Source organism: Ambystoma mexicanum, chromosome 12 (genome assembly GCF_040938575.1).
Source record: "Ambystoma mexicanum isolate Mex_15411 chromosome 12, UKY_AmexF1_1, whole genome shotgun sequence".
Lineage (NCBI taxonomy): Eukaryota > Metazoa > Chordata > Amphibia > Caudata > Ambystomatidae > Ambystoma > Ambystoma mexicanum.
The window spans coordinates 813,823,414-813,846,385 of NC_090936.1; positions in this window are offsets into that span (position 1 = coordinate 813,823,414).

A 22,972-nucleotide genomic window follows, 5' to 3' on the forward strand; every position below is an offset into this window, starting at 1 on the left:
TCGTGGCTGTTTCTCGCGGCTGACAGGTCTCTCCTTTCTTCTCCAGATGCCTCTGCTGTCCCCCTTGAACAGTCATTACTGGGTTCTTGTCTCCTTTTCTTGCAGCGACTTTGTCGCCAATGTTTAAGGAAGACCCCAGCCTCAGGCAAGGTAAGAGACACCTTCACTTAGGTTTCTGGTTACAGGTTCAGGACTAAGGTAAGTACATCAGGTAAAGGGTAACACAGAGACATCCACCCCCTCTCAATCAAGCAGCTCCCTTCTGATATTCAGGGAACGCTCACATGCAAACACTCCCACATTTGCTCTCCTAGGGTGAAGTAGCAATGGCTTGCTACATATCGTCTGACCACTCTCCATGGCATAAATATGACCTGTCTACCAAGTGTCAATGTCATGACAATTACATCAGTTTCCAGCTTAGCTCCACCAGGGCAGTCACACTCATGCAGGTTTACCTGTGTAAGAAAAAGCCTCTGTGCATGCTCAGTGCCTCACAATGGCCCAAAACATAACTATTTGTTAAGCAGCCTCCTGCCACTACTCAGAACAGAGGGTCGCTCCTGAGTGTCAGGATGGTTGGCGCTTAGTGCAATTTCTGACTCTGCTACCTCTCCAATGTCAGCTATTTACGATGGGTTAACAGGAATGTTTGCATTGCAATGCGCCATTTATGAGGGCATTTTGGGGATGCCCACGGTTTCACGTTTCTTCTCAGGGAAGGTGTTTTTCAACCGTAGAGAACCAGGGACATGGTTAGGGCTTTCCCATGTACTTTCCCAGGCACAGCTTTGAAAGGGCAGGGATGCCGCCAGTGCGCCTTCGCAGTGCAGGCCCTCGGCGAGCAGGATGCAACGGGCCCTTTTCTGCGCAGTCACATTCCAGAAAGTTCTCCTTGCACGGAAAACAGCAGCAGGGCAGTTAGTAGACCAGCTCATGGAATGGGCGATTCCCGTTGTTCCAGCTGCTCACTAGCACATGGCCAATGATCTCGTTTGTGGCTCTGCATCATTCTCTCATGCGTTTCGTATTTCTGCAACTTCTTTATATTTGGCCGCCCCTTGCATATGTGTAACCTATTGCATTCTTCACAATTATGTATTTTCTAACGATAGGGTTTTAATAAGGACCTTTGTCATATTACTTCCCTACGTTGCCATTATTGTGCAAAGCAGAACATATGCATCATTGTAGTTTATGCTCTGCACCAGCTGAATTATGTAACAACTGAGAAACATAAAACATCCCTTGTCATTATCTTCAACATAATAAATCTGTGGAAAAAATAAAAACATCATAACAGGCCATTAGTGCGCTTATCATTCAGATTATATCCGCCCTACCGGACTTACTAGAGCTAAAAGGGCAACTGAGAGGGAAAAACTATTCGAGGGAGAAGAAAATGAAACCAAAATATACGGTCAAGACTAATATCACGAGCCCCGCGTTCAGTCGTCTGTTAGGAGGGAATTGCATACAAAGGTCAAGAAGTGCTGTTATTCATGGCTGCGAATATATATTGCGCTGATATTTCCATCCAGGATTCTGTCTGTCACTCACAGGGTGCTTATTGATGTGCCCGCTTCATGTTGCGAGTACTTAAAAGCGTGGAATGTTGCATGAAACAGATCCCATTACCTGCCCGTGCGATGAAGCAAAGGAAACACAACCACCGAGTGCTTTGAACGATACGATATCAATCTGCACTGTCTGTAAAACGAACGCACTTTCATTTTTAAGTAAACTGATGCCCACGTTTTGCTGGGCAATAAAAGCAGCATTTGAAAAACTGCAACGGTTATTAGACATCTGTTCAAGCCTCAATGTTTTGATTTTGTGAAAAGGAATGAAACCCTGGGAAAGAAACAGCGACTTCTGGCACGTGCATCTTCCCAGGATTATGCAGATTTCACACTGAATTACCCTTCCATCCACCCATTCCGATTGCTTGTCTTTCCAAATGTGCACGTGATGAACAGTAAAAGAAAACAAAGTAGCAGGTGGAGTCAGACAACAGTGCAGAAAAGGGATTCAGAATTTATGATCGACATTCACATGTTGTCTTACCGTTTCCTCTTCAATAGACACCGTACCTCGTTAACCATATTGAATCCATATTGATATATTTAGGAATATGCTCGTACCATTCTGCCTGTGACCCCAAAATGCAGGTCATTATAATTTGATCTCCAGTGACTCTGTGAAATAGTGCCCCCTGTGGAAACATCTTACATTACATTTGAAGGGAAAGATGATTTATTTCTGGGGTATTTCCATAGACTATTCAAGTACTGTTGGCAACAGACATTTTTTCCTGAGAAAGTTTCTCTCATGTTTGCTTTTATTGCTCTCAAGGGCCAAATCCCTAAAAGTGTATTTTCACAATGAATAGGCTATGCCTGCTAGGCTTTGCCGAATTCATTGTATCCTCTTTTTGGTCAATAATACGACATAGACTTTTGTTACCCTTACCACCTGCAGATGAATTCTGGTTCCGCAGTTTACTATATCTTTGTAAGATGAGATGTGCATGTACTTAAATATATTTCATAACTCATTAAGCAATCTCTACAATTGATTAACCATTGGTTAATGTCACCTTCTGTACTTAAAACTCTCCATCATTGCTAGACATTCCATCCTACAGCTGTGAGAGCATTCCCCAGATCTAATGGGGCTCCTTATGAGTTGGCCGGTATGTGGTAAAAGTGCTGGTAAAACTGTTTATTGGCACTTTTACCGGAATGTCCGGAAACGAGTGGGCCAGGCACAGTTGCCATAATTACCGGCACCGGAATAAACTCATTTGGACTTACGGGCACCATTATTACTAGCGCTGGTATTAACAGCACCAAAAATACCAAATGGGCCTCAAACCTGTGCCGGTAATACCAGGACACTGATATCACTGGCATATCAAGAGCTTGCATTTGCCAGTAATTCCAACTGAGATTTGCCAGTATTACTGGTAAAAGCAAGGCAGAGATATAAACTGAAAGCAGGCAGAAAATGCACAGAGGTGGGGAAATGAGGCCACAGGTGCACCAAGTTCACCCTGGAAGAGTACAAATGAGCCACACCTTCCCTAAACACATTTTCCTACACCAACATGCTGCGACTGGTCGAAATCAGAATATACATGCAGCTGCTCCAGGCCAACATGGAACCACAGGGGCTGGAGGATCAACAGAGGGAACAAGAGACAGCAGAGAGGAGGAGGAAGATTGCGAGTAGGAGATGCCACGCAAGGTGTGCACTCATACCCCGTCTAAGAGCCACACCATGGACTCTCACTGACACTCAAATCCTCTCCCTTTACTGCTTTGACAGGGAGAGCATTGCAAATCTCCTTAACCTGATCCAGAAAGACAAAAGGAGCAGAATCGGCATCAGGACATCCATACCACCACTGGTAAACCTGGTGTCAGTCCGACACTTCGTTGCCACGGCCATGTTCCAGCTCACTTTGAGACAACTGCATGGCTCGGAGGATGTCTACAGGAATGGGAAGCAGTTCCATTCACTTAATGTCCAGGACACCTGTGATGCCGACCTCATGGTCTCCCACTGATTTGCCCGGTTCCCTGGATCAACCCACGATGACATGGTCCTGCGGAACTGCACACTGCCAGCGTATATGTAGAGGCATAGAGGCCAATGGACCAGGATATTTGGTGGGTACATGTACCTTCACACAAAACCTGCAAAACAACTGACATGCAATGGGCGGAGAACACACACATATAGATTGCATGCCCTAAGAATGCCCCATATATGCAGGAACCCATATGAACACCCAATGAGTCACAATTCAACAGTGAATGTCCAAGACATGCTCCCTAACAGGCCAGCCCCACACAATGGACATTCCACTACATGCATGAACTGTCAATTGTGATGCTGCTGTTACAGGCAGTGCTTCCACAGATCACCATGATGTACTTCTATGTCTATCCCCCCCTGCAGGTGACTCTGGTTACCTACAGCTTCTGTGGCTTATGACTTCTCTAAGGTCTCCCCTGACGGCACAGGAGGTGGCATAAAACCGGGCCCATACATGCACTCGGGTGTCAATTGAGCACACATTTTGGCCTGTGGAGGGTCCGCTTCTGATGTATACACCAGACTAGGGGTATGCTCATATACAAGCCAGACAACATGGGCCGGCTAATGCTGGCATGTACTATGTTGCACAACATATTCATCCGGCGCAGCATTCCCTTGCCCCCCTGAGGAGGATGACACGGTGTCCACGTGTCTCACACATGCATGCACTGAGTGTGTCAAGGAAAGGCTCGGCAATTGACTCACCAGGAACTCATTGACAACTTCTTCAGATGAGACCACCAAATTGCAATGCCCTTGCACCCAGGGACATTATTTCACCAAAATGCCAGGTGTAGCGGAAGTGACATCACACTGCCCTTGACCATTGATGACATCACAGGAAATTATGTCATTTGACCCTGCCCCCAAGTGACATCACAGGAAGTGATGGCACACAGCCTTCAGATGCCTCTAACAGCCATGTTCCCATCCAGTCTCATTTCAGCCAGATTTAAGAACTGAGGCACTGAGGGAGGGTAGATTTGTCCACAATCACACATTTGGGGAATGTCATTTTCCAGATTCGATATGGACCTCATATGTAAAATATAAATAATGCAGTCCTTGTAACAGGGTAACCGAAATCTCTAACGCAGGCTACAGCTAGTGTATGAAACATCTATAGATCAATGGACACAGAGGTATTTGTTATCTGTGGCATTTATGTGTTAAACAAGCCAAAAAAGCACTGACCTGGGGAGGTGTCTGGGAGGTTGTGCTTTGTCTGTTTACCCAGGAGCAAAATGAGTTGTGAGGGGTGAGGTTGGGTAGACTGCACACCCCTCAAGAGTGGGGGTCAATGCATCTATTATTTTCAGAGCTCTATGTGCGAGGCGAGTTATTCAACGCCACCCACCCCCAGGACCGGCCACTGAATGAAGCTTCCACACAGCCCTTTCCAAGAAGGAGTTTGAGTGGGGAGGTGTGGGTCACTCCATGGCTCTTTCTCTTCTGAGAATCTGGGCCTCATTACGGCCATGGTGCTCCCGTAATGAAGGGTGCCGGTACGGGACCGGCACGGTTCATTACGGGATGCCTGATTATGAGGTCCCCTAGCAGGACCCGGAACAGACATCTGGTAAAACCAGACGTCCTTTCCGGGTCCCGCGAGGGGACCAAGGAGCTAAGAATGGGCCCTATGGGGGCTCAAATGGGAATGGGGATGGGTTTTTCCAATGAGGACTTACCGGGTCCTCCATGGCTGGAATAGCCCGGTAAGTCCTCATTGGAGGACCCCGGTACTGGAACCCGGTATTGAGGCAGCCATGCCCTTATTAAGGGCATGGCTACCTCCATACTTGTAATGAGGCCCTCTGTGTCAGGTCCAACACTTATTTTCTGAAACAGTGTTGCACCTGAGCAGGGTCTTGCTCGAGTTTATGGCCCGTCTCAACCATTCACATCACACTTGAATACGTTCAAGGTGAACAGATGCCAATCAGTGCCATAGCACACAATTCGCCCCCTCCTGCGAGCCATGCTGAGGGCCCCCCCAGGTCCTTAACAAAGCACAGGGCCCGCCACACCCCGGGCTGGCCCGGAGTACCACATGGGTACAATGTCCATGATGATTATGCCACTGCAGGGGCATTTACTACTCAAAGTGAAAGAAGTAAATATGTTTTGTAATCAAAGCTTAAATGTTTCACCTAGCATAGCAAGAAGGGGGTGGTGCCTGGTCCCAAAATATACCAACCAACAGTTTTATTGGAGGGTGTAAATATTTGCCACAAATATGTGATTGCGACCAAGCAGAGCAAGGCGGCCCAAAGTAATGAAAACGGGTTTGGTGGGTGAGGGGGTATTCTTCCCCCTTCCATGAGAAAATGTTTTGAATAATGGGTTAAAATGGTGCATTGCACAGCACTGTTTCTGTGAAAATTTAGGTAGAAGGCCAGGCAGTTTGCAATCAGTTTTGTAGGGTGTAGGGTAACGCATGCAAAAAAGTACAATACATGAAACTCACCAAAAGTGCACAAGTGCATTTCTCAATGCATTTTCATGCCGGTCCCTTCAATATATGTCAGTATAAAACACATTTCCATGCTGGCTGTGCCCATACATTTCCATGCTGACTCCACCAGTATAGGTGGTATTCCCATATAAGAACATACTCATGCTTGCTTTGAGATGTTCTTATAGTATCATTGCTGGCACTAGGCACAAAGCTGGCTTTGCTAATATATGCCAGTACTCCTATGTAAGAAAATACTCCCATTGGTTTGGCCATTAAAAGTGACATGTCACAATAAGAAAGCAAGTCCAAACTGGTTCCATGTAAGCCAGTCTAGACCCATAAGAACACGTATCATCCTTGCTAACTTAAATGCTGAGTTAATAAAAGGTCATGCTACAGTAAGAAATATATAGGCTGCTACACCAACACATCAGTCTAGCGAGGTAATGCTACATTTCATGCTTGCCTTATCAAAGATGACGAGTAATAAATGTTATGCCAGAGTAGGCAATGGCTAGACTGGCTGAAGAAGAATACCAGTAAAACATGCATATTCATTGCAGGATGTGCAAAACATGCTGTTGTGTGCCCAGTCTCCCAAGGATTTACATACACACACACACACATGCACACGCACACACACACACAATCCCTTTCACTCACCCATACATCTCCTCTCACATCATTCAGACTGCATTCACCACACAGGCATGCACCCACCAACCCAAAACATTCACACACACAATCACATTCCTACCCATTCACCCACAGTCACTCACCCATAAATCTCTCACATCTACTTACACTGCATTCTCTACACAGGAACACACCCACCGACCCAGAACATTCAAACACACACTATCACATTCCTACTCATTTACTGACCACTCACTGACCCATACACCTTCTCTCGCGTCCATTCACAATGCATTCTCTATACAGACACACAACCCGCCAGAACATTCAAAAACACTACCACATTCATACTCATCTACCCACCAGTCAATCACTCATACACCTTCTTTTACATCCACTCTCACTGTATTATCTACAGAGGCACACACACACACCCACCCAGAACATTTAAACACACACACACTATCACATTTCATCTCATTCACCGACCACTTACTGACCTATAGCACATACATACATCTGAAAAGCACTTCACACATGCAAAATACACATCACCTTTTTAAATAAAAGCCTTCTTACCTGTTTTTCCAGCTTCTGTCCGTCACTCCAGGCCACCCTCGGCTCCTCTGTGCTGCTCACAAACAGGGGCCAGGAAGCTAGAAGATCTTCCTGGTTCCTGTAAATTAGCACTGAGTAAGCTAGAAGAGAAGAGGTTGGAGCTGAACGTCGCATGTGAGACATGCTATATGTCACGGTCAGCTCCAACCCCTACTGAGTGCATCCTACTCGCTCTGCAAGCCTCGGCCCAGCCTTCACCCTAATGGGTGAAGACTGTGCCGGGGCACCCCCAGACCTGGTGTGCATGGGCGCCGCACCACAGGTGCTAGGGGGGCCCCCACTACTTCAGGAGCTTAAGTTAAAAAAAAACTTTTATTTTTTTACTGGATTAATAAGGAAGATTGCAGGGCTAGCAAGGGAGACCACATCGGTCATGGCTGCGACCCCTGGAGATCCCCAAATGACATCCCTTCTTGCATCTTTGTAAAGTGAAATTTAACAGTGCACATTAAAAACTCAAGGAATGTCCCGTCATTGCTTCAAGTGATTTTTTTTGTTGATCTTGCAATGTGCAACATGTAACTAACATCCCCACAACAGCATCACCCCTCCCCAAACACCCACCCCTAGAGCATCCTCCCCAAACATCCACCCTCATAACACTCTCCCCAAACACTGACCCTCAAATTCAGCCTTGCAGTGTCAAAATGTAATTTCCTGGCCCTCTTGGCCTTGGGGGTCTGCTCCTGTTCATCGGAGGTAAGGTGGTACAGGGAACAGCACCTTGTGGTGCTTGGTAGGGAGCCCTCAGTGGGTATAGCAAACGTGGATGGCTCAGACCCCCGGGCTAGATGTACTGGAGGGTCAGCTGAATGTCCTGGTTCAGCGACTCTGCTGAGGAAAAATCTGTGTGCTCACACACTTTTTCGCCAAGTGTTACCATGGCTGCGGTGTGTGGGATGTATTGACCCACTCTGATATACTATTCGGCATCACTCTGCTATCTATGGTGCAAGAAACAGAAAAAATGGCAGTTAAACTTTTGTGCGCGCCAAAACCTCCAAAACCGCATTTTTCAACACATAAAAAGATGGCTGCACAACCTGCCACCCATGGTGCATGTGTGATGGAATAGAGCACACACTGCAGAAAAAGTGCCAGTGTGCTCCATGACAAGCAAACATAGAGTGCAGAGGGAAGAACAGCGCTTTGCAAGTGAAACTACAAAATGTGCTTGTAAATGACATTTACTTTGCTGTTAGAACTCCAAAATGCTTGTACACAACACTTCTCAACACTCAAAATCTTGCTTGGCGCTAAAATATATTTAACCTAATGAAGCACTGTGAGTGTAAAAAGTCAAGAAAGGTTAAGAGCAAAACATTTTTCAGTAAAACTGGATTGCCTGTGAATGACAGTTCCTGCCAAAAATCTGAGTGCAGCACACTGGGCTACCTGTGAATGACAGTTCCTGTGAAATGGGCTCTCATGATGAAACTTTAAAGTTATTTGAAGTAAAAGTCTGCCAGATTAGCAAGTATAAAATGATTGTTGCTGAAAGAAACACAGATTTCAGTTGTTTTTGATCCCACAGGTTTACATCCAAGAAAGTAATTTATCTATGTCATTTGATGCAACTAGTTTTTGATTTGATTTGATTGATTATTTTGTATTTATAGCAAGCACATGACGAACTTAATTGTATTTAGGCGCAGATGGCAAGAACAAAGGTAGAGTATGTAAGTCGAAACAGGTCCCCTAAAAAGCAGGGCTGTCTACCTAAAGAGAAGTGTTTTCAGTGCTCGACGAAATTGCAAAAGAGAGCTCATGGTCCTAAGCTGCAGAGGTAGCGAGTTCCAAAGCTTAGGTCTAAAGACAGAAAATCTTCTGTCACCTCTGGAAATATAGGTTGCGTGTGGGATGATCAGAAGATGACTGTCGCTAGTGCCTAGTTGTCTTGCTGGGTGGTATGGCTGAATTAGCTCTCTCAGATACAGAGGGGCGATGCCATTTATGCATTTGAAAATAATGCAGGCTATCTCAAATTTAATACGGTCAGCAATTGAGAGCCAATGTAGCTCTATCCGATAAGATGATACATGGGTAAATTTGCCCAATTTAAATATCAATCTAATGGCAGCATTCTGGGCTCTCTGAAATCGCTGAAGTTGTTTGGCAGGGATGCCCATCAATTGACTATTACAGTAGTCAAGGTGGGCGCTAGTTAGCGCCCCTACCACAGCGGCATGTGCCTCCTTGGGGATATAGGGAAGTGCTTGACGTAGCATTCTCAAGACAAAGTAGACTGCTTTGATCTTTGCTCCTACCTGTGTTTCACTCCCCAGGTCTTCTTGCCACATACATCCCAGATTTGTAACTTTAGAGACAAATTGTAGATTTTTACCCAGCAGTGTTGGGACAGGCAGTTTTTTTGCAGCTGTCAGCAAATGCTTAGGGCCGAATAATATAAGTTCGGTCTTAGCAGCGTTAAGCTGTAAATAGTTCTTTGACATCCAGCTGCTTACCTCGGTCAAACATTGCTCAAGTTTACTAAACGCTTCCTGGAAGTTGGTTATTCGTAAGAATATCTGGGTATCATCGGCATATGAATGGAAGTCCAACCCATGCCGTCTAAAAATTTCCAAAAGGGGTCGAATATATAAATTAAACAGCAATAGTGACAAGGAAGATCCCTGTTGGACTCCACAGCTCAAACAGATGAGATTCGATAAGAACTCTCCCAGTCTCACACGCTGATGACGGTTGGTCAAAAAAGACTCAAACCATTTCAAAGCTGAGTCCGAGACTCTTCCTACCTCCTGTAGTCAGTCTAGGAGAATTTCGTGATTCACTGTATCAAAGGCCGCAGACAGGTCTAACATCACCAAAAGTGTGAGTTCCCCCTGATCTGCGGCCTTTAACAGTTCATCCTGTACTACTAGGAGGGCTGTCTCTGTTCCAAATTTAGGTCTGAATCCTGATAGAAATTTATCTAACAACAATTCATTTTCCACAAACTCCTGGAGCTGGTTAGTAACCACCTTCTCAAGAATTTTAGCTGGCCAAAATAGACCTGCAATAGGATGATAATTTTGCAGAACCTCTACGTCCAGTGATGGTTTTTTTAATAGAGGTGAGACTATAGACAGCTTTAAGCTCTCTGGAACAGTCCCTGTTCACAGAGACTTGTTAACAAAGGAGGTGATAAATGGAGTTAATTCATGTGCCAATTTTTTGGCTGCATAGGCTGGTAGGGGAGAAAGGGAGTCGATTGTGGATTTAAGAGTGATCATAAGTTCAAGAATGTCTTTTTCAGTGACTGAATGAAAGTCATACACAGACAACGAGATCTGATTTTGGGGACTATCAGATTTAGATACCACGGAATCAGTTATATCTGGCGGTGGATTTGCACATATAGTCTGTTAAATATCTATCCTGGTTTTTCTATTTTATCTACAAAGAAGGAGTTAAACAAATTGGCTCATGCTTCTGTAAGGTCAGGTGCTGAGTTTTTACAATCTGGATTACAAAACCTAGATATGATGGAAAACATTTCTCTCGGTTGATTGCCAGCAGACTGTAGTTTTTTCCCCAAGAAATCTTTCTTTGCCAAAAAAATGGCCAGTTTATATTCCAACAGGGCTTTTTTGGCTTTAATTTGATTTTCTGGGTTAGGCTTTTTGAACCATATCTGACTGGTTCTACCAGCTATCCTGCGTAGTTCTTTTAAATTAGCTGAAAACCATGGTTGGGAGAATTTCTTGGCTTTTGGTTGCAGCGGAGCTGTTTTGTTACATATGAAGCTCAAAACCGAGAATCCCATGTTAAAAAACTCCTCACATGGGATTGTAGGATCAGTAGAATCAAGAGACTTAGAGATTTCAATACCAGCAATTTTATCTAAATCTCTAGCTTTCCGAGAATGGGGAACATGGCTGGTGTTAGTGTTGGGTTTGGCCTGGTTGGACATATTCAATACAAAAAATGTAACAAAGTGGTTCGACCAATATACTGGCATAACATCCTTCATGATTGTGCATCCACCATGTGCAATGACCACGTCCAAGCAGTGGCCCTTAGCATGTGAGGTATTAATGCCTAGAGTTCTTTAGAGTCTGGTTTTGTTTGGTCATCCAACCATATATTCCAATCACCCACCAGAAGCAGTTCCTTATATTTACTCCCTTCAGTAAGTAAAAAAGTTAGCTTTCTGCTGGATTTTAAGTCAAGAAATCAAGAATAAATTAGACTGGCTTGGCTGCAAGAAGTAGAAAAACAGGTTTCCCCCAAGGGGAAGGCATTCCACTCAGCAGATACTCACTGACATATGATAATTGTGGGGTAGCACAGACTTTTGTCTGCAGCCAGAGACTGAACGATGGTAGATTCTCCAGGCCAGGAAATGGATGTGTGAAGAGGTCATAAACTTGGCTCGCAGAAGTTTCCCAAAGGTGGGGGCTACTCCTTGAGCTCCACGGAGAGACAAAAGGCAGACCATTTGCTGCTAAGAACACGTAATGAACAATTTTAAGAGATTCAAAACTTGTTATCAGAAATGGTAAAAAATATCAAAAGAGCAGATTTGTTAATCTAATTTTTGGCAAAACATTTCAAAATGTGGTGGAACTGTGTAGCATATTCTGAACAGGAATGGCGATATATGTGATTTTATGGGAACTGTATTTATGCTAGAATTGTTAAACATTACACACACATCCCTATGGTGAACCGATATATTTGTGGACATTTGGAGAAAGGTTGGAAATTGTTTTCATGAAGAAATGGACACAATGCTACAAAAAGGTGAAACAAGATCTCACAGCTGCAGGATTTTGATGAACAGATACTACATAAATAATGGGATCCTTGTGTGTGATGTTTGTGGAGGTTACACATGTATAAATATGTATTTAGGACAAAATTCGATTTTGATACTAGTGGCTAGGGGAGGTTTCTAAGGACTGTAAAAGCCAAACCATAAACTTGACATCACCTGTGTTTGAGCCAATCACTCAGATGCAAGGCGGAGATGAGGCTCTGATTCAATCCCAGTCCACAGGGGCGAGTTTAGTTAAGCCGGCCCATACACCCATTCTTGTGATGTCATTTGAAAGGATAGAGACAGCCGATAACACATAGGGACTCACTCTTCTGATTCCAGCAAAGCACTCTGATCCAGCAGTCAACATCCAGCATTCAACATCCTTCCAGATGCAGATGCCAAGGACCAGGCCAAGCAGTAGCTGAACCATTTTCAGCAAGGCCTCAATCCTCAATGTATCCTTACAACCCAGTGAAGCGCTGTGGTGTGAGAAAGCATCCTGAAACTAGCATCCTGAAACTATCTGGCTTGCTGCCATAATGCTTGCCTGATGAACTCACCATCCCGCTGATTTGAAATACCCAGAAACAAGAAGGGCAGATCCTGTGCAGTTCCGGTGACCGGCCTAGCTGATCCAGTCCCGCGCCTGATGTGCTGTCTTTCCTTGATAGATCCAATCCATTGACCAGAATCGTGACTGTCCAAAAATCTTAAAATCCCAGTGGATTGTGAGTATTAATAGGACACTAGAGAACTATTGTATACCTTGCATTATCTTGTTCCATTCTGGTCTCTGAACTATCCCTACTTTCCCAGCCAGAAACAGTGTCAAAATCTTTAGTGCTATCTTATTCTGTCTAGTTGCTAAAGCGCCATTTACCTAGTCATCTTTATTTGTGTGACTCTGATCCATAAATCCCACTTTGAGTGTTTGGACTGGCGCCGCCGGGGAAGGTGATGGGGATCTGTTACTGAAGTCATGAATCCGTCTCAGAGCTTACTTCGTCCCGACTTGGTTGCCTAGCTTGAACGCTCTAGCCTTGAATGAAAGCATAAGCCATATTTTCTGATTCTAAACTGAAGTCCGTGTCCAAATTCATGTCTTTATTTTCGAAAAACACCTCTCAATAAAACCTCTATAACTCCCTTAGTTTTTAAGATAGAAGGGACATTTCAACTCCCACTTGCACCTAACATCCCCAGCTATATCTATAACTCGAAATCGCATTGTGAAACAGTGATTGACCCGTTATATCAAAATTTGCATAAGTAAAAGTTTGCCGCGAATTGACATTTGGAAAAGTTTTACCCGTGTGAATTACCTTTAAATTATTTCCCACTTGGCCTTTGAGATCCCACCTTTTTCCTTTTGATTAAATCATTGCTTGTGTGTGCTTGCATCTTTTCAAAGCGGCTCCCATTGGAATTTATAATATTTTAAGCATTTTTAACATATTTTGTGTTTTTGCTCAGCCAATTCCAAAGCCATTCTGACAAATCCGTCTTAAGGGGGGAAGGTGGGAGTGATATTCTGCTTGGTCTGCATTATTCCTGAATACCTGCTCTCTCCTCACATCTATTTAAATTGCCTATTGGTAGGTTGAGGGGTGTTGCAGGGGAACCCCTAACCATAGTGCTATCTGTTCCAAACCAACTCAGAAGTATTCTTGTCTTTGCTGCATTATTTGTGTGTTCATTACTTCATTCCTAGTGCATTAAAGATATTATTCATTGTTCCTGTCAACCCATTGGTGATTGTTGTTACCTATTAAAAATATATTGTGATTTTAAATTCTAAATAAATAAACAAATAATTACCTTTACAACTAGACGGATTCCGGGCTCAGTGTAACCTGGGGAGTATTTTGAGGAGGGTGTGATATGAGTGGTATATCTTTAAGAATATCAAACTTATAGATACAAATAAATAAGGGTTTCATTTGCGTGCTACATACTGGGCGAGAATTGCGTGTGTGCCTGATTGAAATCACTTACAGGTGGCATGACCGAGTGAGTGTGCAATCCTGCGGGTGTACCCATGCAGGCAGTCTTGCATCACCTGCACATCTTGCAGCTGCTTGCCCGCAAGTTTGTGGATGTCTGCCCGCTACCTCTCAATGGCATCCAAGCTCGCCCGTATTTTGTACAAGTTTGTCTCAGGCAGTGGTGGTGGGCTGTGTGGACTTTGTGGCCAGACAGGGCTGAAGCATGGCATTGTATCAGCCTCATACTTTATGTTTGTATTTGTATTTATTTTATTTGCATTGCGCTCCTGGCCCTGGGCACCTGTGCGCATGTCTTACAGATATACATAGCAATACAGGCAAAACAACCTTTGTTTGAGGTTACAACATAATGAGAAGACAAATGCATTGTATTGAGCAGAAGGCCAGGTTATCAAAGAATACAGAGGAATATTCATCAGGTACACCGAATAGTGCAGGCAGGTACATTACATAGGGAAAAGCAAGTGAATGCAACAGTGAGGTTACAGAGGAGGAACAAGGTAAGATTACACATTAAGGGAAGGTGCTAGTAGGGGCAGAGTGGAATGGAGAGCCCTCCAGATCAGTGGGTCAAGAGTTAGCTAGGCTTAAGAATGCTACCATCATGGTCCAACCCCTGAAGCCAACATTTGGTTTTACTTTTAAATAGTTGGAAGGAGGGTTCGGCTCTGAGGGAAGGAGGTAGAGTGTTCCATAGCTTGGCCGCTAGGACAGGGAAACTCGATCCTCCAGATTTGTGGAGCTTAAATCTAGAAATGGATAGGGTGTGTGCTTGAGCTGATCTAAGGGGTCTTGTAGCTGTGCGGGCAGAGAGATGGTTGGTAAGGTATGCTGGGGCGAGGTTTGCCCGGGCTTTGTTCATCAATGCCAAGGTTTTAAGGGAGATTCTGTGCTCAATGGGAAACCACTGAAAATTTCATCTTGTGTCAGATATGTGACGTGCCTCTGGATGTTGTGGGCAGCCCTAATGGCATTATTCTGGGTTACTTGGAGCTTGATGATATTTCTTTGACTGGTCCCTATGTAGAGGGAATTGCAATAGTCAATTTTGGCCATGCATAGGGTTCTAGCAAGGGTGATACTGTTAGTTGCCATGAGGAAGGGCCTGCACGCAATAATAAGTTTGCATGTGTACGCTGATGCTGCAATCACGGAATTTGTCTGGTGAGCGATAGTGTAGCATCAAGGTAGATACCTAGGGTTTTGGTATTATTGGAGACATTAATAGTGTTGCCATTGATAATGAAGGATTTGAAGGCAGAGTCCAGTTTATTAAGTCTAATGTGAGAACCTACGATTAGTACCTCCGTTTTCTCATCATTTAGACAAAATCCATGGTGCGCCATGCAGGCTTGGATGACTGAGTAGACTTCATTCAGGGCCTTTGTGTCAATTGAGTGGTCGCCAGTGATAGGGATGAGTATCTGGGTGTGTAAGTGATTTCAGTCCGGCACACACCCAAGTCCACGCCTAGCATGTAATGCACAAGTGAAATCCTTATTTATTATTGTCTAAAAGTTCTTTATTCTGAACGATATACCACTCATATCACGCCCTTCTCCTGGAACAGCCCCGGTCACACTGAACCAGGAATCAGGCTGGTTTGCAGAGGTAAAGATTTATTTATGTATTAAAATGTTATCACAGTATGTCTTAATAGGTAGACAACAATCACCAATGGGGTGAGGTAACATAGAATAATCTTTTTAATACACCAGGAGTAACAGCGAGCATATAATTCAGCACAGAATTAATACCTGTGTTTGTTTTCAGATTGATGGCACTGTAGTTAAAGGTCCCCACTGCACACCCCTCAACCCACCAATAGGCAATATAAAGAGATAGGAGGAGAGAGCAGGTAGTCAGGAATGGCAGAATTCAAACAGAATATCAATCCCACTTTCCCCCAGCAAACACAAGAGAAAAACGGAATTGACTGTCAAGCTGTCAGAATGGCTTTTAAAGTTATCTTCAGAATGGACTGGGTAAAAACACCAAATATGGTCAAAATTGCTGAAATTGCTATAAATTCTTAAGGGAGCCGCTTTGGATAGTTGCATGCAAACACAAGCAATGATTTAATGCAAAGAAAACATTTGAAATCTTAAAATTTAAGTCGGAAGCAATCTAGAGCTGTTTTACACGTGTAAGAATTTCCCAAAACGAAAATTTGCGGCAAACTTTTCACTGCGCGAGATTCGCGATAACGGGAGAACCGTATTGATTTGGAATGCGGTTTTAGATGCGATTTAAAGCTGTGGATGTTAGCTACAAGCAGATGTTTATGTTTCTAGCACAAAAACTGAGGGAGTTATGGACGTTTTAGTAGAGGTCGTTTTTTTCGAGATAGGCGCAAGAATGGAAAACAGGAATGCACTTTTAAAATGTCAAAAGGGTTTCTTACACTATAGGATGACTATGAACAAAACGAATACCACACAGGAACACAGTCACTTGATCAGGGTGACTGCCTGGGGTGGAAACTCGCCTTCTTCAGAAGAGAAAAGATCAATGCAGCGATAGTTTTAGCAATATTAGTACAGGAGGAAGATAGGATGGTAGGATAGAGAGTTCAGACAATTCAAAAATACTCCTAACAATACAGGTTCTGAATACAAGATAGGATGGGTTTAGGATAGGGATTGACTATGCAAAATACATATGCCAGTGACAAAATTCTTTCTATAGATACCCACTGGATATGTTTTTAAAATGGAACCGTCAGTTCTGGTCAGGGGATAGGATCAGGGTTAGGACAGATGGCTGGGCACCTCAGACTGGATCGGATCTGCAAGGCACTCTGCTCACAGCACGGCACAGGACTGGATTGGATCTGCAAGGCCCTCTGGTCACAGCACGGCACAGGACTGGATTGGATCTGCCCTTCTTGGTTATGGTGATATTATTTGCAGCAGGCAAGCAGTACAGCCCAGCCCGGCTGTGTGATAATGCTTCCCCTTAGGTTTGTGGGGTTCTGGTTCTGGAATTTGAGGCCTAGCTGAAAATGGTTCAGCTATGCAATGGGTTTCTGCTTTGCCAGGTTTCTGGAGTCTGGAACAAGGAAGAGGTAAAGTTCAGCAGCAGGGTGCTCCGCCAGCAGCGAAATAGTGAGTGAATCTGACTGTCCTTTTGTGTGTGAGCTGTCTCTATTTATGCTATGATAAAGGGGGTGTGTGGGCCGGTTTATCCTAAGCCTGCCCCTTTTGACAGGTGATTGGGTCAGAGTCTACTCTCTGCCTTGATGGGAGGAGAGAAACAGAGTGTCATCTTTATGGTGTGATTTTATGAGGCTGAGAATCCATCTCTAGCCCCAGGAACCCAAAACTACTTTTGGCACAATACATTTTTCCAAATGTGCAACCTCTATAACAATGAAATATACAGATTACATATTTTCCATAGCAGCTACTCCTCAAAACCCCGTAGCTGTGGGATCCTGTCTCCACTTTTCACAGAATTTTGCCCTTTTCATCCGAAACACAATGTCCAATTTATAAGCAAGTTTCTACAAGTGTGCGCGTTTAACATGGGCATAAGTGTATAAAGTTTCATACTTCCAGCAGAAATACATTTTGCGTAAAATCACATTTCTTGCCATTTCTTTCCAGAACATGTCACACGATTTTTCCGCTTCTTGGAACGTGCAGCCAAAATTTAGATTCACAAATCACAATTTTAAACAGTAAGTTATCCGTCTTTTTAAAATCTGTTCTTTGTCAATGTTCAGCCACAGATGGTCCGCCTCTTTTTGTCTCCCTGCAGTCCAGTAGCAGTCTCCTCCCTGTTTGCTCCAGGCAGAGGCCATTTGCGACTGTCTTCACACCTCGCATTTCCTTAGTTGCAGCTGGGATTGTTCCACATGCCTCTGTGGACCACGTTCTTTCCCAACCCCATAATTAGAGCTTTTGTGTCATTAGCGGCTGGGGGGAAAGACCTTCATTCTGTTAAAAAATATGTTATTCCAGTTTGGTAGCCTAGGCCAGGTTTTAATTGTTAACTCTGTTGAATTTTTCCTTAGCTTCAAACAAACTTGTATCAAATCACAGCTAAATTCTCATTCAAGATTTTAAACCATGGGATCAAAACAATCACAATATGGGTTACTATCAGTAACAGGCCTTTTAGATTGCAAACATTTGATTTCAGTTTATACGTGTTAAAGTTTAATCAGGCAGGCTCCTGACAGCTGTCATTCAGGCAACCCAGGGTACTGCACAGAGATTTTTGACAGATCCACAGACAGGCCACTTTTGCTGTGGAAGTCTCTTTATGCTCCCAGCTTCTCAGAACTTTGTAAGTTCACAATGATTTCTTAAACTAAGTGAATTGTAGCACCCAGAAAGAATTTTGGATGTTTGAGGGTGTGCTTTACCGGCATTTTGCAGTTTCAGCAACAAAGAAAAAAGGATTTAAATCAAGATTCTGGGTTTCACTTAGCAAAGCACTGCTTTTTCTTTCTGTACTCCATTTTCAATTGTTGTGGAGCCCAGTGACATATTTCAGGAGTGAGAGCTCTGTTCCACTACTGACAACATGTGTGGCAGATTGGCAGCCATCTTTTTGTGCTTTGCAAAGCGCGATTTTCAGAGGTTTTGGCACGCACAAGGGTTTTGTGGCCATTTTGCTATTTCTGGCACCATCATAACACAGTGATGCAGCATAGCAGAGCAAAAGTGGTTCAATACATCTCACAGAGCCCCCTCTTCCAACTTGAGTTTGACCGCCCGTCAAAGGGAAGTCTGGAGATTTGGATGTTCTTTTTCTTTGGTCCATGTGGAAAAAGTCATCTGCTTCTCCCATCAGTGCTGGATCGACATGCTCTCCTCGCCGGTTCTGGATGGGAGTATGGAGCGATACTCCGGGCTCCTTGGGTCTTTTCTCCCGGTCCCCGAGTGGTCCTCCTTGGTAATTAGAAATTCTTGGTTCCAATACTATGAGACAGAACAGAGCATGGTTATGGAAATGTCCCCACTACTACTCGTGTAGTGGGGCAAATGCATACATTGAATACAATTTACAATATTCCCCACCTGTATTTACTAATGGTTTTAAAAAGTGGATTCTTCTAGGTTGCCGGAATGTCCCCCTCCGGGTTCCCGGTTGGCTCCCCTATTTGCCACAAAGTATGCCTGGGATGGCAACTGTTCGCTGGTTTATGTGGACCCACTTATCTTCCCCTTCTGCCAAACTTCCCTTGGGGATGCAGATTGTGTAGCGACTGGTGAGATTCTGTCCACAATTTCAAAAGTACCCCGCCAAGATGGGAGGAATTTGCACTGTTTGGCTTGGTTCCTTTGGAAATTGTACAAGTAGACCGGGTCTCCAACTTGGTATTCTTTTTTTAGTTGTCTTAAGATCATAGTGGGTCTTCATACTGTCTGCAGATCTTTCTAGATTTCGCTGAGCATAGGCAAAAGCATGTTGACAGTGTTTTCTCAGATTCTCAACATACTCATATGTTGTGGAGGCATTTATTAAGGTCTGCTCTTGGGTTCTGCAGAGCAGATGCTGGGGTAGCACCATCCTTCGTCCAGTCATCAGCTCAAATGGAGACATTTTTGTTGCAGAAGAACGGGTAGATCTGATGGCCATCAGGACAAGAGGTAATCGAATGTCCCAACTTGGCCCAGAATCTGCCAAAAATGTTTTTAATATGCTCACAACAATCTCTCAACTCCACCACTAGAGCAAGGCCGCTATGCAATGTGTACTTTCCTTTTGACCCCAAGTATCTCCCACATCTTTGTCATCACTTCGCTAGTGAAGTGGCTGCCTCGGTCTACTCAATGCTTTGGGGCAGTCCAAAACGATGAGAAGATGTGATTTATCATCAGGGCTGCTGCTGTTTCTGCCTTGCAATTTGGGGCCGAGAGACATTCCACCCATTTAGTGAACAAGCATGTTACGGTCAACATGTACTTGTTCCCGGTAAAATCGACTTGTAAATGTGACCAAGGCAGTGTCATCCCCCTCTTTTGGAGGGGAGCACGGTGTGTGAATGATGTTGGCTGAAATTGTGCACACACAAGACACCCCTTCAAGTATTGGTCTAGGTCTTGCCCCATGTGTGGCCAGTATGCAACGTCTCGCAAGATTTCTAATGTCGTATGAAACCCCCGATGACCGGCTGTGACCGCATCATGGGCGTGACTTGGCATCAGGCTTCGGAATGAGGTAGGGACCACCCACTGGTCATGGCCAGCTAAGGATCTCCTCACAAACAAACCATCTTGGATTCAGAACTTTTTTGGACATTTCATCAACACTCTGAGGTCCTCTTTCCCAATGTAATCGGTATCCATCAGGAAAAGTCCTCAATGTGTTGATAAAACTTACCAATTATTGGATCCCCTTTTTGAGCCAGAATCAAATCAGCATATGGGGTCTCCTTACTCCATTGTGCAGTTGAGAGTTCATTGTGACCATTTGTCTGGGACCTAGTGATAGCAGTGACCTGGATTTCCCCCAACAGGGACTCGATCTCAAGTAGATCCCATTGGATGGCTCTGGTTTTGGCCAGCTGATCAGCTAGATAGTTTCATGTTTAGTCTGGTCCCTCTACTTTAGAATGACCCTTGATCTTTTTCCAGTAGATGGTCATCCCATTCGAGGTGACCAGATCATCCATATTTGTATTCATTTCCCATGTTTTAAAGGTTTATTATTAGCATATAGCATACCTCTGTTTTTCCAGTTAACCAGGTGCTGCACGAACCTGTACCATACATAATCTGAATCAGTGATTATGACCAGTCCGTGGAGTTGGTGTTGGACAGCAGTGAGGATAGCTTGATGCACAGCCATCAGCTCTGCCACTTGATTACTTCGGGGACCGATTTTGTACCCATCAGAGGGTTCTTGGGCATCATTCACCCATGAATTCCCTACGCCGGCCACAAGTTCCTTTTCCCCGTTGTTGTCAACATGGTAGGAGCACCCATCCATGTAGACAGTGGGCATTCCCTCACACTTGTCTTCTTCATAGACTGTGTGGGGAATTAAGGTATGCCTCCATGTTGTCCTTGATTTTAAGACTTTCGTCCTCGAGACAGTTTTCTCTGGCACAATAATGCAAGTCAGCCAGACCTTGCGCGAGAGGACTCTTCTTGTTTTGGCCATATCTGACCTCCACAGGAAAGCCTTGCATTGACAGAATCCTGGAAGTCATTCGGGAATTACTCACATTTCCAGCCCGGATTCTGTCACTTTGAAGATATTGCAAAGGTTGGTGTGGAGTCTCCACTACAATGTGTTCCCCCTGGATAAACATGAAGTAATTCTTCAATGTCCACACCATTGCCAGGAGTGCCTTCTCACAATTGTTGAATTTTACCTCCACAGAGGATAAAGTTTTACTCACATAGGTGATTACTTTATTGACCGTGTCATGCTTTTGATACAATACTGCAGTCAAGCATGTATTTGAGAACCCTGTCTCCAAGAAGAACTCCTTGTTTATGACAGGGTAAGCTAGGCAAGGTGCTTGTGAGAGGCTTCTTTTGAGTTGTCTTACTGCCTCGGTTTGTTCTGGACCCCACTCCCACTTGACCGCCAACTTCAAAAGATGGATCAGGGGTCTTGTGATCTCTGCGTGGGGTCTTTTATTTTCTGGAGGGCTTCTACTTTCTTTTCCTGGGGACAGAGACCCTGAGGAGTTATCTCATTCCCCAAGAAATTGACACGGGTTCTGCACCATTGTGCCTTTTGGAAAAGGAGTTTTTCTCCGGCAGCCCTCAACTGTGTCAGAACATAACAGATCTCTGCTATGTGTTCCTCCACAGTTGAGCTTTTGACTAGGACATCATCTACATAGGCCAGGTCACCCCTTTCACCCAGGTCGGGTATGGCCTTATGTAGAAACATGTTAAATTCATTGCCGGAGTGTATGTATCCGAAGGGTGTCTGGGTCCAAGTGCACTGCTGCACCCCGAAGGTAAAGAACAGCTTGTATTGGTCCTCTCTACTGGCAGGTACAGTCCAGTACCCATTGGTCAGGTCAATGGCATTGAATATCTTCAATCCCTGGACCTGGGCCAGCCCTTGGTCAATGTAGGGAAGAGGCCATCGGGAAGTGTGACCCATTTGTTGAGCTCCCTCCGGTCAGCACAGAGTCTCCAGTGGCCGTTTGGTTTCAATATCCCAAGCACCGAATTATTGAAGGTGCTGTGGACTTGACGAATTATCCCACAGGACTCAAGGTTCTTAATTATTTCAGTAAGGTACTCCATTGATGTGAGAGGCAATCAATATTGCTTCACAAACACTGGAGTCATGCCAGGGTCTGTGGGAATTGTTGTTGTGTGGATGTCGGTGCGACCACAGTCATATGAGTCCACCGCAAAGAGATCTTGAAAATCTAAGAAAACGTGTTTCAGTTTTTGCTTTTGCTCCAGAGTCTCGCAGGCATCAGCTAGGTTGACTCTCTCTTCAACCATCTGCCTGAAGCCCAGAAATACTTCTGGTTTGGCTATCTAAGCAGCCTCCTCCAGCTGGGTGGAGAAGTCCCTGATCAGAGTATTGACTTGGACTAATGGCTTTAGGTGGGGAAGGCAGTTCTTGTGGACTTGAAAGATCACCTCATCCCTCCTGAAGTCACAGGACACGTTTTCTTACCATAATGGCAGGAAGAGTACACCAGGGAATTCCCCCCATGCCGGGTGACGATCCTGTTTGGTGTTGTGTCCTTGTCGCTATCACTGTCAAAACAGTCCTTGGGATTTGTCCTAACAGTTTGTTACTTAAATCTATGGTAAAATGTCAGTTATCAACCGCCATTCCAATAATAGTGCCTGCGCCCAGAGTGATACTCTTTAGGTCGCTGTTATCCACCTCTATTGGAATGGTGTTGTGCTCTATGTTGACTAGTGGTGTTGGGTTTACCCC